This window comes from Pelophylax lessonae, assembly GCF_965119305.1.
Source record: "Pelophylax lessonae genome assembly, chromosome: 4".
In the NCBI taxonomy this organism is placed as follows: Eukaryota; Metazoa; Chordata; class Amphibia; order Anura; family Ranidae; genus Pelophylax; species Pelophylax lessonae.
The window spans coordinates 314,106,578-314,120,233 of record NC_138771.1 but is presented as its reverse complement, the minus strand read 5'-3'; the positions used below and the strand labels follow the sequence as shown (position 1 = coordinate 314,120,233).

The following is a 13,656-nucleotide window of genomic DNA, read 5'->3' as shown; positions in this document are numbered from 1 at the left end:
AGCTTTAAAGAGAGGGGAAATCCACAAATACTCACTTTTCACAACCCTTACATAGAATTTATTAATGAAAACACTTGTCTCCAGTTATCTTAATAGTTAGACACTCCATTGACATACAATGAATACTTAATTATTCATAAACGCTAATCTACCCATGAATATACATCCGTACACACATATATCCATACACACATATACATACATACATACATACACACACATATATACAGTATCGCACAAAAGTGACTTTTCCCCTCACATTTGTGTAATCATTTTATTATATCTTTTCATGTGACACTTTGCTACAATGTAAAGTGGTGAGTGTACAGCTTGTATAACAGTGTAAATTTGCTGTCCCCTCAAAATAATTAAACACACAGCCATTAATGTCTAAACCGCTGTGAACATGTCCAAATTGGGCCCAAAGTGTCAATATTTTGTGTGGCCACCATTATTTTCAGAGATGTATAGTAACTAAGTAGAACTACTTCACTACTGTACTTAAGTACCGAAAGGCGGTATCTGTACTTTCCTGGAGTAGAATTTCTTTCTCCTACTTCCACTTTTACTTCACTACATTTTTTCGATGATTTCAATACTTCTACTCCAATATTTTTTTTTTGTGCTGCATAGTTACTCGTTACAATTATAAAAATTACCACTGCCAGAACAGTAGATGGCAGGTTTCATGAAGTTCAAAAAAATGTGTATAATGTCATGTGTAATTCAGCGCATACGAAAATAAATGCTACTGTATGTATAAATAAAATGGTCTACATATCTGCTGTTAAGGGGGAAAGAGAACCTCCCCCAACCAAGGAGAGTCACAAGCGTACATAGACCTTTTTTCTGGTAAGAGGCTGATTTTGCTTTTTTCACTGGAAGTTGAGAGCACAGGTTTTGCAGTTTTGTTTCACTGGAAGAGTCTATTTGGATATTATTTTGCACTTCCCTTCATCCGCCGGGTAAGGGGGAAATCCACAAGGTGGTGGGAGTCTGCACCTATTATTTGGAATAGCACCTGTTTGATTCCTGCACCTTTGAAAATATATTCATATTGTTTTGTCACATATATATGGTATTATGGCATTATATATATATATATATATATATATATATATATATATATATATATGGACTTTTTATTGACTTTGATTTCATACACTCTTCCTTTATTTCATTATTGGAATATATTGTTGTATATCACATTGGTTTATATATGATTTTGCGCACCAATAAGCTGTGGAGAAAAAAAAAACATGCAGGGAAGAGAAGGAGGGATGCTTTAAAGGGGAAAGGGAGTGACATACTTTATCGGTTTTTGTTTACAAAAAGTTACAGCCAAAGGAATTGTGATTGTCCTTTAGGTTAATAATTTGAAATAATAAAAAACAATATGATGTTCAAACTTTTGACTTCTTTCTTTAATAACTACATAGCACAGTACTTTTACTTTCAGTACTTGAGTAGCAAAATTTAAAAAAAAAACTACTTGCAATACTTAAGTACAAAAAATGTTGAATACTTTAGTACTTCTACTCAAGTCAGTTTTTGATAGAGCACTTCCACTTCTACTCAAGTCACTTTTTGATCGAGCACTTGTACTTTTACTCAAGTATGGGTTTCGAGTACTTTATACAAGTGTGATTATTTTCCAGCACTGAGGGGGCCAGTGTGTGTGAAGGAAGTCGTGAGAGGTGCACATTTGCACTGTACTGTCCAAGTCAGGACAGATAAAAGCCCGAGCCTGTGAAGGATGTAGCAGCTGGGAGCTACAGGATAAGAAGCCAAGCTGACAGAGGTACAGTATTTTGTGCGCAAGACCTGGGACTGTGTGTTAGATGGTCTGGAGGATCAAGGCATGAGGTCTGAGCAAAGCTGCAAAGAGAGCCATGAGGTTGAATATTGTTTGTGTATCGTATTGATGGTGAAAACCCATGCGTGCGAAGACTTTCATTTGTGAACTTTTCTTATGTTTAAATGGAAATGGGCAGAAAAAGCTGTGAAAAGACACGTTTGGCATTGAGTAAATTCACTGTTTTGAACTAACAATGAGCTACAAAATCCCCAAATAGTCAAACATTTTAACTAATGGGGCGGAACCTAAACTGTGAGCCAAAGACTTGGCTTCTATTTGCAGTGCCATATTTACATGGCAAATCACATTCGGGCAACAATCAACAAACGGGCATTCAGGAGGTGGCAGAATGGTCTCCTGAATGCCTGGCAGCCGCTGCTCTACCTTCGTCTGAAAAACTTTTCAATGGGGTGGTAGAGACTGCTGCAGATGGTAATGGGCTGTAAGTCTGTTGGTCTAAGTTGCTCAATGCAAGCCCAATGCAATGACAAGCTGAAATCTATTGTTTACAATAGTCCAAATTGCAACAAGTTACAGTGCATCACAGTGTGCTGTTATTGCTTAGGGCAGGGGTGGGAAACCTTTTTTCTGCCAAGGGCCATTTGGGTATTTATAAAATAATTCGGGGGCCGTACAAAATTATCACCTTAAAAATTAGCATGTTATATTTGGTCAAACATTTAATTAACTCACCCCTAATGTGATGGCTGCAACTGCTTCTCTTTGGTGAGGTGTGTGATGTTAGCTGGTATTGATGATGTTGCTACTCGCAACTGGTTTTCCAGGTTTGCGTCGGTCAGTCTGGAGTGCAGTCGACTTTTTTGTGGTGGTAAGTTTTGGAAAGAACTGCTGGCGGGTATAGCTGGCTGGTACTGCTGTGGGTACTGCTGGCTCAGGCTTGTACCGTGCTGTGAGTACTGCTGGCTGGTACTACTGTGGGTACTGCTGGCTCAGGCTGATACTGCTGTGGGTACTGCTGGCTGGTACTACTGTGGGTACTGCTGGCTCAGGCTGATACTGCTCTGGGTACTGCTGGCTCAGGCTGGTACTGCTGACTCAGGCTGGTACTGTGCTGTAGGTACTGCTGGCTGGTACTGCTGTGGGTACTGCTGGCTGGTACTACTAGCTCAGGCGGGTACTGCTGTGGGTACTGCTGGCTCAGGCTGGTACTGCTGGCTGGTATTGCTGTGGGTACTGCTAGCTCTGGCTGGTACTGTGCTGTAGGTACTGCTGGCTGGTACTGTTGTAGGTACTGCTGGCTCTGGCTAGTACTGCTAGTTCTGCTGTGGGTACTGCTGGTTCTGGCTGGTACTGCTGTAAGTACTGCTGGCTCTGGCTGGTACTGCTGGCTCTGGCTGGAAGAGGTGATGTTTCCTGTATTGGTCACAGGTGGAGTGCATTTGATATCACTCCGTCTGTGACTCACTCAGACTGTCATAACGGAGCAGGAACTATACAGGAAGCATCGGCTCCATTCTGACAGATCAGCTGAGAGACACAGACTCAGCTGCATGGGGGGCCGGACCAGATGACTTCGGGGGCCGCATACGGCCCCCAAACCGTAGGTTCCCCACCCCTGGCTTAGGGAAATAAAAAATATACATTTTTTTATTCCTACTGTAAACAAAAAGCCTGAACATCAATGCAACACATTTACACAAAAGCACAATAATGCAACACAATATGTTAAAATAGTATGTTAACACATATCAGTTAATTTGCATTTAAAGCATGTCAATTGATATTTCCTTTATTAAAGCAACAAGTGCTAAGTCAACTATTTGAATTTCCTTTTTAATTTATCTGGGTATATGTTCTTTTCACTGACTACTAAGCACACTTAATAGAGTTCAGACATGTGTTACTTTTTAGTTGTGTTGAGAGTATTAATTTCCAGATATAGGATATTTGTGCCAATATCCTGTTAAAATCTATTAAAATTGGCAAGGACCTATTCAAATCAGTAAGGATGTATTTCTGGTACCTGATGTGGTTGAATCTTTGCAAAGTTTTTTATACCAGGGTTTTGGAAAAAAAAAACTTTCTTATTTAAAAAAAAAAAAAAAAATGTTTTTTTATCTTATTTGGGATTTTCTCATTTGTAAGCTATTTTTTTTGTTTCAGGTCCCCAATTAATATGCTCATTTGAAAAAAGCTAATTAAAAACCAGACACATCAATGGAAACCAGCTGATTTTTATTTTTGGAGGAAATGTTGGGTTTCTGCTTGAATTTTTCTTTTGCGTTCAATCTCCCTTTTCCCTAGAAATGATCCTTTCTCTGATCTAGTTTATTGAACTTTATTTAATGTCTATGTGTTTAAAAATAAATATCTAAAGCAGCGCTAATAATCATACACTCCAGTTATTACTAAAAACAAGTAATCCTCTGACCCCTTTGATTTAATGTGCAGAAAAAAAAATAAAAAGTAATCTTATATTTAGTTTTATCTTTTAAACAATATACTAATAATGTCCATTCTACAATAAATATGTTCTTACCGTGACTTTTTAAAATATGTCAACAGTGTTCAAGCAGTGCTAACCCTTCAACATCTACACCTCATGGACAAAACCTCAACTTTTTTTTAATTAGCTCTCTATGGAAAGGTACATCATGCTGGTGTTTTCTCCAGATCTAAGCCCCTTGCAGGTGTAACTTCAACTTGAAAGTGCTAACAACGTCCATATAACACTGAATATTTTCTTCCTATGATTTTTCAGTGGTTAATATGCAAACAATGTTCCAGCAGCTTTCCAAATTACTTTCAGCGATATCCCTTCACCATCCACTCCTCCTGGACACAACCTCACCTTTTTTAATTGCTTCTCTATTAAAGAAAAGTAATCACTCTTACATAGACCTAATCCCTTTTCACTTTTCTAGTGATTCAAACTTCTTTAGTGATTCTTAACACACAGACTTCATATAGGGTATAGAGTTATATAAAGGTACACATAGCGTAAAACAGTTTTATTAACCACTTTACCACCGGAGGATTTTGCTGTCTTACGTCTGGGCCACTTTTTGCGATTCGGCAGTGTGCGAATTTAACTGACAATTGCGCGTTCATGCAACACCGTACCCAAACAAAATTTACGTCCTTTTTTCCCACAAACAGAGCTTTCTTTTGGTGGTATTTGATCACCTGTGCGATTTTTACTTTTTGTGCTATAAACAAAAAAAGAGCGACAATTTTGAAAAAATAACAATATTTTTCACATTTTTTTATATGAAATTCCCCCCCAAAAAAATGTAAAAATCAAATTTTTTTTATCATTTTAGGCCAATTTGTTTTCTGCTACATATTTTTGGTTAAAAAAATCGCAATAAGCGTATTTTGATTGGTTTGCGCAATAGTTATTGCGTTTACTAACTAAGGGAAAGATTTATGTAGTTTTTGGTGTTTTTTTTTTTAACGAGTAATGGCGGCGATCTGCAATTTTTTTTGCGGGACTGCGACATTGCGGCAGACAGATCGGACCCTTTACTGACATTTTTGACACTTTTGGGGTTACCAGTGACATTACTACAGTAATGAGTGCTATACATATGCACGGTTACTGTAAAAATGACACTGGCAGGGAAGGGGTTAATTTTATTGGAGAGGGAGGGGTTAATGTATGCCTGGTGCTTACTGACATGTGTGGGGGGAGGTGACTATGTGACACAGGGACAGATCGCAGGTTCAGCTATGCTGAACCCTGCAATCTGACCCTGCCTGTCACATAGGAGATCCGCCCGCTTTGTTTACACAAACGGGCGGATCTCCAGACTCGATTCCCCGACGTTCGGGGAAGAGCAGCGGCGATTGCTGCTGCTCCTCCCCTGGCCCGACTCCCGCTGTGACTGAATACAGCGGGAGCGAGAAGGGGCAGTGTCTGGCGACGTAGGTCTATGTCGCCAGACGATAACGAACCACTTTGCCGCAGTAGAGCTCTAGTGAGCAGCGGTAAAGTGGTTAAAATAAGTTTTAAAGTGTTAGTAAACTCACAACAGTAAAATCAGTCTGTATATGCAGTACAGCATGCTAGCTATATTCACTGTGGAACCTAAGGAGGGTTAATACTCTGCATTGTGTAAAAAGGCTGTTTGATCCTCTCTTCTCTAATCCTCCCCTTATTCCACAGTCCCCAAACCATCTTCTGATAGTACAGAGCCTTGGGGGCACTCTGCACATGCTCACTTTGGCAATTATTTCTAGAATTCTTTTTTTTGGGAGTATGCATGTAACCAGCACAGGGCCAATCAGAGCACTCTCCAGACAGAAAGTCAGGGGTCATGCAGCCTCCTAGGACAGCCAGAGTAGAATGAAAACTCCTAATCAGCGCTCTGTTAGACACTAATAGAAGTCACAAGACTGCTATAAACTGCCAATGGTAAAAGGTATTTAGCCATTTATATTTACTAAAACAATTGCATTTCCATGTTCTTTGTACTGTGGGAGACCAGATATAGTGAATGTGGAGTCCTTGGTTTAATAACACTTTAAGACATTATAAAATGAACCCCAACATGTTTTAAGTGCATGCAAGCACTAATGATCACAACCTATGATTTGTAAAAGCAGCCTTACATCAAAAGCTCAACTCAACGCGTTTCATCAACCCTTTTTTTTTTGTAAAGCACTGCGCTAGCTCTTGGTGCTATATAAATCCTGTACAATGATAATAACAATAATAATGTGACTTAATCTGAGAAATGTGCATCACTGATTTTACTGCACATAGTTTTGATGGGTGCTAGACTGTTTGCATCCTAAATGTGATGTGAAAAAAGTAATTTGAAGAAGAATCAATAATTATAGACAATATTGAGATAATATTTATTGTAGAATAGATGCTATAAATATATTTGAAAAATCAAACCATATAATGTAAAGTGAATACAGTATATACTTTATGATTTTTTTTTCTGCACAAAGGGATTATTTATATCAGGCATTGGCAACTATCATCTTGAATAAAGTATTAATCTTGGATTAAATATTGCCCTTCGGCTCTGTATCATCTAAATAACTCTTCTCTATCCCCCACAGGTAATCTATACTGCTTTCAAAATCCACCTCTAACTGAAAACTGATTCATTGCTATCAATGTGCTTAATGGTAATCTATACTGCTCTCAGAATCTTTACCTCTGTCCATATTACTGTGATGTTTGTCTTTTGTCTAATCCTAAATGTTTTTAAATACCCATTACCCCAATAAGACTCACATTGTAACAGGTATATCCATCGTTAAGAAAATGTCACATTTATTAAGGAAAGCATCCTAATTGGTAAAAGATTCCTCATCAAATAAAAAAAAAAAAAGCAAAGATGAAAAGAAAAATTTTATCATGTTTTGCCAAGCTCTCTAAGTTGTTTAGAAGCTATGGGATAGAAGATTCATACTTGCAATATAAATTTAAATCTGTTCCGTTTATAATTCTTGTATGCAAGCATGAGTTCAAAGCTACCCTGAGTATTCAATCTATCTATAACCTTGGATAGATTGGGTGTAATGTTAGTTTTACACAGACACGAGATTGTAAGTCTAGCAGCAATAAGTACTTGTATAACAATAGTTCTAAGTTATATTGGGTATAAGTCTAGATTTAAGCTTAGGAGTGCCATTGCTGGTGTAAATGGGTTTATAACACCCATGAGGGATGCTATAAATGATAATACAAAATTCCAAAAACTGAATATTTTTACAACTCTAAAAAATATGATGTGGGGTTCCGATTTGGCATTCACATCTCCAACAGGTGGAATCACAAGAAGGTGTCTAAACCTACATTTATGAGATGTTCTTAATCTATACAACTCTGCCCTCCTGCTCTCTTGTTGTCTTTTGTAGTCTGCCTTTGGTGTGAGAAGTTTGCTCTGTTAGCCATATGTTTCCCCTATGCACTCCTAATTGCTTCATTGGCAAATCCCTCCACCCAACTCAGTATAAATGTAGATCTTCTTTGGGGGATGTACAGGCAGGCATAGCATTGGCAACTACCATTTCGGATAAAGTATTAATCATGGAAGTATTGCACTGCGGCTCTGCACAAAACGAGAATCCACAGCTGACTACTGCAAAGCAGACTGCAGGTGACCTGTTTCCCCATCCAGCTTTTTCATCTCCCAGTCTGCTTCCTAATCTCACCACTCTGTAACATGCACTCCTTACTTCTCCTTTTTACAGTTGTATCCTCAAACTCTCTCTCCTTTGCTCTCTTCTCCACCCCACAGCATATATATATATATATATATATATATATATATATATATCACCCTCGCTCCTGTCTTCACCTCATCACTGCACTCATCAATTGCTGCTAATTCTGAACCCACATACTAATGAAACCTCCAGGACACTGGGGCGTGTCCCCCATATAAGTCATACTCCAATATATTACCTCTCTAACCTTTCTGCTTCTAACATCTAGAGAAATCTCCAAATCCTGGGCCACCATCATTTACCCTTGGCCAACATACCCAGCACCCCCTACCTGTAACAGCACCTGCAATCTGCACAATCTGTTTTCTATTCCTCTTTTTCCTAGAATCAGCCCCCTTCTCCTGTGCCCTTTGGAATGTCCGCACTGTCTGTAACAAACTCCCCTCTGTCCATGACTTTTTTTAAATCACAAACTCTTTTAATCTACTTGCAATTACTGAAACCTGGCTTCACGAGTCTGACTTTCCCTCACCTGCTGCCCTCTCCTATGGTAGCCTCCTCTAAACTCACTCTCCCAGGCCTATTGGATGGAAGGGAAGTGGCGTTGGAATCCTCTTATCCCCTCAAAGCACTTTTCAGGTCCTTCATCCACCTCCCTCTCTGTCCCTCTCCTCATTTGAAGCTCACTGTCTTCATCTATTCTCTCCAGTTTCTTTGAGAATTGCTGTGATCTGTCGGTCTCCTGGACTGGTATCAAGCTTCCTTGGTGACTGGCTACCCTACTTTCTCTTTTCTGAAATTCCCACAATCATTCTCAGTGACTTCAACATCTCTGTTAATCTTGACACTCCTGCTTCGTCTAAACTTCGGAACCTAACCCCCTTTTTTGACCTAAAACACGCTTCTAGTCACTCTGATGGCAACTGCCTTAACCTTGTATTCTCCTACCAATGCACCCCTTGCAACATCTCCAATATTCTTTTTCCTCTCTCTGATCAACACCTTATTAGATTCACTCTCTCCTTGTCTTCCATCACCTTTCCTTCACACTACCTACAGTTACCCGTAGAATCTTTCGCCATCTTGACCCTTCTCTTCTTTTTTCTGCGACAGATCGTCTCCATGACAGAATCTTAGCCCTGTTTTGCCCCCAACCTGGCCATTTCTGTCTACAACAGTTCAATGTCATCCACCCTGGACTACTTGGCCCCCCTCACTACACACAGAATCAAGCTCTGACCGCTACAACCCTAGCAAATAGGCAATACCAGAAGCCTCAAATAACATAGCCGCACTCTTTAGCATCTGTGGCGTTAGACTAAGTCCCAGCAAGATTTCAACCAATATAAATCTGTCCTCCATAAATATAACTATTACCGCCACACTGCAAAACAGACCTAGTTTGTCAACTCTGTTGTACCGTTAACTCTCTACTTCGTTCTTCATTACCTCCACCCACTAACTTACTCACTGCCCAGGAGATTGCTAATCACTTCAAAAATAAGATTGATACAATTTGTGATGAGATCTCTACTGTACAGACATCTCCCTCACCTTACACTCCCTGTCCACCTGCATAATCAAAACTTCCTTTGTTTAACCCAGCTACTATAGGGGACTAAACTTTTTTCTAACGCCCACCTAACCACCTGCCCCCTGGATCCTGTTCCCTCGCAAATACTACAGTCACCCTCTGTCTCTATCCTACGCTCTAACTCATATCTTCAATCCCTCCCTCTCTACTGGCATCTTCCCCAACCTTCTAAAACATCCACTAGTCACCCCATACCTAAAAAGGCCTCACTGGACCTCATTAATCTTAACAACCTAAGACCCATCTCCTTACTCCCTTTTGCATCCAAACTCCTTGAACATCTAGTCTACAAGCGACTGAGCTGCCACCTCATCGAGAATAACCTTCTTGATCCCCTTCAGTCTGGATATCGCAGCACGCCACAGAAACTGCTCTCCTAAAACTCACAAACGACTTACTAACAGTTAAAATAAATGGTCACTATTCTATACTCCTACTCTTGGACCTCTCTGCTGCCTTTGATACAGTTGACTACCCCTCCTCCTTAAAAACTCAATTTTCTTGGTCTCCGTGACTGTGCTCTTCGTTGGTTTGAATCTTACCTATCTCACCACAACTTTATTGTCACTTACAATTCTACTTTCTCCTCTCCTACTCCTCCTACCGTTGTGGTCCCTCAAGGTTCTGTCCTTGGACCTCTCCTATTCTCGATCTACACTTTCTCCCCAGCGGCAGCCTCCCATGTCTTCCAATACCATTTCTATGCTGTGACACCCAAATCTATTTCTCTACCCCTCAGCTCACCCCATTAATTTCCTCATGTATCACTGTTTTACTAACAGACACATCTAAATGAATGTCACACCACTTCCTCAAACTCATTCTATCCAAAACTGAGCTTGAAATACTTTCTCCCCCATGTGCCCCTTCCCATGACTTCTCTGTCAAGATCAACTGGCACAACTATCAATCTGTCCCCACATGCCAGGGTGCTACTGAACTGTCCTTTCAGGCCAACATAGAAACAGAGAAAAGTAACAGCAGAAAAAGTCAGAGTTGTCCATCTAGTCTGCCCATTTTATTTTTTGTTTTTTTTCTGCTTTTTTCGTTAACTTGTATATTGTCTTAGTATAGATCTTTGTTTGTCTGAAGCATGTTTGAAGCCATTTACTGTTAACTTTCTCACTACCTCTGCCGGTAGTTTATTCCAAGAATCAACTACCCTTTAAGTAAAATAATACTTTCTAGGATTACTTTTGAATTTTCCTCCAGTTAGTTTTAGATCATGTTCCTGTGTTCTTGATTTTGGTTTATTATTGAAAAAACTGCCCTCCGGAACCTTATTCACCCCATTGATGTATTTAAAGGTTTTAATCCTGTCTCCCCTTTCCCTTTTTTCCTCAAGACTGTAAATATTAAGTTCCCGAAGTCGCTCTCAATATATTTTATCCCACAAATCTTTCACCATTTTTGTTACCCCTCTCTGAACTCAATTTTTCAAAATCTTTCTTTATGTGCGGTTTCTGGACACTGAATTCTAAATGAGGTCTCACTAAAGATCTATATAGAGGAATCAGAACCTCCTTCCTTCTGCTGGTGATCCCTCTAGTGATGCATCCTATCTAATTTTATTAGCTTTTCCCACTTCCTAGTCACACCGTTTGCTCATTTTGCAATCATCTGAAATAAGTACCCCCCAAATCTTTTTTTTTTCTGTATGCTAACACTGTATCCCCTATGTTGTACTCTATCAGGGGATTCTTTTCCCCTATATGCATTTTTTTTTTTACATTTAGAAACATTTAACTACAGTTTCCACTGCCTTTATCAGTCTTCAAACAATGCCAAATAGTTTTTCATAATACAGACACCTCCAGGGATATCACCCCTATTGCATACCTTTTGTATCATCAACAAAAAGACATACATTGTCCAATAAACCTTTAGTTATATCACTTACATATAGATTAAATAGAACAGGACCCAGTACAGAGCCTTGTGGTACACCACTAGTTACTAGTCTCTGTTCTGAGTGATTCTCATTTATAACCACACTCTAGTATCTATCCTTTAGCCAACTTCATATCCACTGAACCACCCAAGGCTTAAGTCCTAGCTTGGACAACTATTGTATTAGATCATTATGTAAAACTGTATCAAATGCCTTGCTGAAGATATGCTATGTCCACAGCACCACCCTGGTCCAAAACATTAGTAATAGGCTCAAAAAATTAAATCAGATTATTCTGACATGATCTGCCTTCAGTAAAGCCATGCTGCTTTGGGTCCTGCAAGTTGTGTATTTTTAAGTGATCAATGATCCTTCTTTTTAGGAGTAATTCCATTAACTTGACTACAACTGATGTTAAACTCTCTGGCCTGTAATTTCCAGCTTCTACTTTGATGCCTTTCTTGTGGATACGGTAGATAAAATATTGGCTGTTCGCCACTCATAGGGAACTTCTCCTTTTAGAAAAGATCCATCAATGGTTCAACAACTACATCCAATCCCTGTCCAAATCATGCTTACTCAACCTCTGCAATATCTCCAGAATGCGCCCCTTTTTAACCCCTGACACCACTAAGCTTCTAATTCACTCCCTGGTTATTTCTCTACTACTGCAGCTCCCTCATTGGAACACCTTTACATAGGCTATTCCCCCTTCAGTCCATCATGAATGCTGCTGTCAGACTCATCCACCCTACCAACCATTCAGTGTCTAGTACCTTTCTCTGCCAATCCCTCCACTGGCTTCCGCTCACCCAATTAATAAAATACAACAACTTACAAAGCCATCCACAACTCTGCCCCCAGCTACATCACTAACCTGGTCCCAAAACCTCCTGCTCTCTAGCTCCCTTGTCACCTTCTCCCATGCTCGCCTCCATGATCTCTCCTGAGCTTTTCCCATCCTTTGGAACTCCCTATCCCAATCTGTCAGACTATCTCCTAATCTTTCCATTATTAGACGATCCCTGAAAAGAAGCCTCTCCTGCTTCTACTAACTATTACACTGTGTTTTTACTTTCTCCATCTGCTCATCCCCCACAGGTATTACCTTTTGTCTCATTTGACCCCCCCCACTTAGATTGTAAGCTCTAATGAGCAGGGCCCTCAGATTCCTCTTGTACCAAATTGGATTGTAACTGTAATGTCTGCCTTCATTTTGTAAAGTGCTGTGCAAACTGTTGGCGTTCTATAAATCCTGTATAATAATAAAAAAATATTATCTTCTGGTATTATTCGCTATATAATGTGGAAATGTAAGATTCATAAAAAGCCATGACTTGTTTTAAAATAATTTTGCATATATTTTATTTATTGATTACATTTGGTGCTAAGAAAAAATATGGGCATTGCCATATTTGGGTAGTGATATCACAGGGTATCCCTGAACACTCTGTTTTCATTCAACTTTAGTCCAGGGCCCTCTCATGACAGCTTCCTAGCACTACATGCACCAACTCAAAGCTCCTCTTAATTGCCACCAGTTTCCTGTTCTGCAAAATGGTGGTAATTCATTAAGAATCTGTTGCTGTTCTTAAAATGGTGGACAGAACTACCTGGGTGTTATACCTGAAGGGTTTCACATGTACTGTCACTTTAAGGCTGGCTCCACCCAGGAGTGATGACAAGGGTCAAGGGGCAGAGTGGCCATCTTTAGACACATGTAGAGATGTATTGATATGCAGAGCTGTCCTGTAATGCTGTACAGTGAGTCCTGAATAAACAACCGTTGTTCCAGACCAGAGTCCTGTGTCTCTCACAACACGGAGAATATAACAGTGGCGACGAGGATGGGATTTACAAGGTTACTATCCGTGTGAGAAAAGAAAAGAAGGAAAAAAACTCTGGATTGTCAGCTGGATACAAACACCCACAGAGCCCAGCAGGAAAATGTCATTGATCGGGACATTAATTGAATTTGATGGCGAACAGACAACGTGGAGTTCTTGGATTGAAAGATTAGAACAATATTTCTGTGCAAATGCCATCCCAGGCGACAGGCAAGTAGCAGTATTTCTGACACTGGTTGGTGCTAGGACATATGACACTCTTAGGGATCTCCTTTTCCCTGAAAAACCAGCAACTAAGACTTTGGCAGAGCTC

General features: G+C 39.8%; 1 protein-coding gene across 1 annotated transcript in view; it reads left to right on the top strand.

Moving 5' to 3' along the window:
• Positions 1-13,656, top strand: part of HK3 (hexokinase 3) — a 474,982-nt gene that overhangs the window by 102,395 nt on the left and 358,931 nt on the right. The window lies entirely within an intron of this gene.